Source organism: Neodiprion pinetum, unplaced genomic scaffold (assembly GCF_021155775.2).
Source record: "Neodiprion pinetum isolate iyNeoPine1 unplaced genomic scaffold, iyNeoPine1.2 ptg000144l, whole genome shotgun sequence".
Taxonomy (NCBI): Eukaryota; Metazoa; Arthropoda; class Insecta; order Hymenoptera; family Diprionidae; genus Neodiprion; species Neodiprion pinetum.
The window spans coordinates 1-2,500 of record NW_027184546.1 but is presented as its reverse complement, the minus strand read 5'-3'; the positions used below and the strand labels follow the sequence as shown (position 1 = coordinate 2,500).

General features: G+C 58.6%; 2 non-coding genes across 2 annotated transcripts in view; both read right to left on the bottom strand.

Moving 5' to 3' along the window:
* The window catches only part of LOC124224354 (large subunit ribosomal RNA), a 3,983-nt gene extending 3,958 nt beyond the window's left edge, over positions 1–25 (bottom strand). The window contains exon 1 of the ribosomal RNA XR_006884663.1: positions 1–25. This exon is cut by the window's left edge and continues 3,958 nt beyond it. This is a non-coding gene — a ribosomal RNA (large subunit ribosomal RNA).
* Positions 26–495: 470 nt separating this feature from the next.
* Positions 496–650, bottom strand: LOC124224353 (5.8S ribosomal RNA). Its single transcript, XR_006884662.1, has one exon. It is a non-coding gene; the product is annotated as a 5.8S ribosomal RNA (ribosomal RNA).
* Between the last annotated feature and the right edge of the window lie 1,850 nt (positions 651–2,500).

Here is a 2,500-nt window from a genome sequence, read left to right as displayed (position 1 = left end):
GGTAGTCTCGCCTGCTCTGAGGTCGTCGTAAGATTGCGAGTCCGTCGTCGGCGACGGCCGTTCGTTCAAGAACAGCACCGTCGACACGGACGAGGACACAACGTATTCTTTCGTACGTTCGAGCCACGGAAACGACCGTAAACACGCCCGCCGTACGGGAGACCCGAGAGCCCCCCGCGGCGAAGCGTGGACGGAAAACTTCATCACATGAGCGGCGAACCGACCGCGCGCGGTCTGTGTGTCGCCGTGCCGAATTCGTTCGTTCTCTCGACTATCGCTAGCACCGGAACGTGACGAACGGCAGCGACAGCTCGACCCCGCGATCTGCGGCGACGCGTCGTGACCGTGACATACGTGTTCGTTTGAGGCGACGCGACCTTTGTTTGAGGCTGCGAACGCCCAGTCATTCGCTCGCGAAGGCACGGTGCGCTGTGTTCCCCCGGGTCGGGGGTTTTCGCGGCACCGTTGCCTACGGAGCAGTCTGTCGTTGTTAAACGACCCTCAGCCAGGCGTGGTCCGGGAATTGTATCCGTGGACCGCAATGTGCGTTCGAAATGTCGATGTTCATGTGTCCTGCAGTTCACAAGTTGACGCGCAATTAGCTGCGTTCTTCATCGACCCACGAGCCAAGTGATCCACCGTTCAGGGTAATCATATATGTGAATTTTGCATTAAAAATGCTAAAATTACGGTTGTTACCGGCTTTCTGTGGTCGTGAGCGCGGCGCCGCGTGCGTCAGCCCTTGCGCGGTTGCGCGCGGGAAGGAACGCGCGCCGCGCGTCAAATTTCGTTCGTGCGATAGTTCAAGAGCCGACGTCGCCTCGAGTTCACGGGTCGTCTGCCGGAATTGACCGGCGCCGGACCCGATCGGCTCGCAATGCAAACGATTGACGGCGGACGGCAGTGGGCCGCGTCAGCGAGTCCCGGGCATCGCTGCCCTCGACGCTGACGCGAGCTTCCTCGTACGGGCGAAAATTCTCTCCGAAGCCTACCGCGTTCGCGGCCTGCGTCCGGGGTGTAACGGCGTTGCACCGAGGACACCCGGGCGCAGACAGGCTGCCCGCGAAGAAGCGCTGAGACCAGCTTCGCACGTCTCCCTCGTACGACCTGACCGGGTCGAACGAGTCGAGGCGGACCGCGGAGCGGTCCCCTCTCGGCACCGAGTCGGCCGGAGGCGCGAACGACCCGCCGCTGCTCCGCGCTGGACGCGGAGCGACGGGTCGACGCCTCGGCGCGAGTCGGTCGTCGGGCGGTTTTAGCCGGCGACTGCGCTCGTCGCGACCGCGGCGAACGCCGGACCCATCGGATCCGGCGTCAGCACCGCGTTCGTTGTCACGACGATTGTGTTGCGCGCCGCGGCAACCGGGCCCGACCGTTACGTCGTTCAAACTTTTGTGAAATTTTGTTCGCGACACGTGGGCGTGACACGCCGCTCTCGCGGCGAGACAGCCCCGCGCGCTTACGAGTCGCTGCTTCGGCAGTACGAAACGTTAATGATCCTTCCGCAGGTTCACCTACGGAAACCTTGTTACGACTTTTACTTCCTCTAAATGATCAAGTTTGGTCATCTTCCCGGCAACATCGGCAATGCCGAGACATTGCCGCGTACCAGTCCGAAGACCTCACTAAATCATTCAATCGGTAGTAGCGACGGGCGGTGTGTACAAAGGGCAGGGACGTAATCAACGCGAGCTTATGACTCGCGCTTACTGGGAATTCCTCGTTCATGGGGAATAATTGCAAGCCCCAATCCCTAGCACGAAGGAGGTTCAGCGGGTTACCCGGGCCTTTCGGCCAGGGAAGACACGCTGATTCCTTCAGTGTAGCGCGCGTGCGGCCCAGAACATCTAAGGGCATCACAGACCTGTTATTGCTCAATCTCGTGCGGCTAGAAGCCGCCTGTCCCTCTAAGAAGATTTATTTGTACGCCGGTAGTAAAAACCGCCCGACCGAGGCCGGGGGCCTTCGAGATACCGGAAGGTACGCCTATTTAGCAGGCTAGAGTCTCGTTCGTTATCGGAATTAACCAGACAAATCGCTCCACCAACTAAGAACGGCCATGCACCACCACCCACCGAATCAAGAAAGAGCTCTCAATCTGTCAATCCTTCCGGTGTCCGGGCCTGGTGAGGTTTCCCGTGTTGAGTCAAATTAAGCCGCAGGCTCCACTCCTGGTGGTGCCCTTCCGTCAATTCCTTTAAGTTTCAGCTTTGCAACCATACTTCCCCCGGAACCCAAAAGCTTTGGTTTCCCGGAAGCTGCCCGCCGAGTCATCGGAGGAACTTCGGCGGATCGCTAGCTGGCATCGTTTATGGTTAGAACTAGGGCGGTATCTGATCGCCTTCGAACCTCTAACTTTCGTTCTTGATTAAAGAAAACATTTTTGGCAAATGCTTTCGCTTCTGTCCGTCTTGCGACGATCCAAGAATTTCACCTCTAACGTCGCAATACGAATGCCCCCATCTGTCCCTATTAATCATTACCTCGGGGTTCCGAAAAC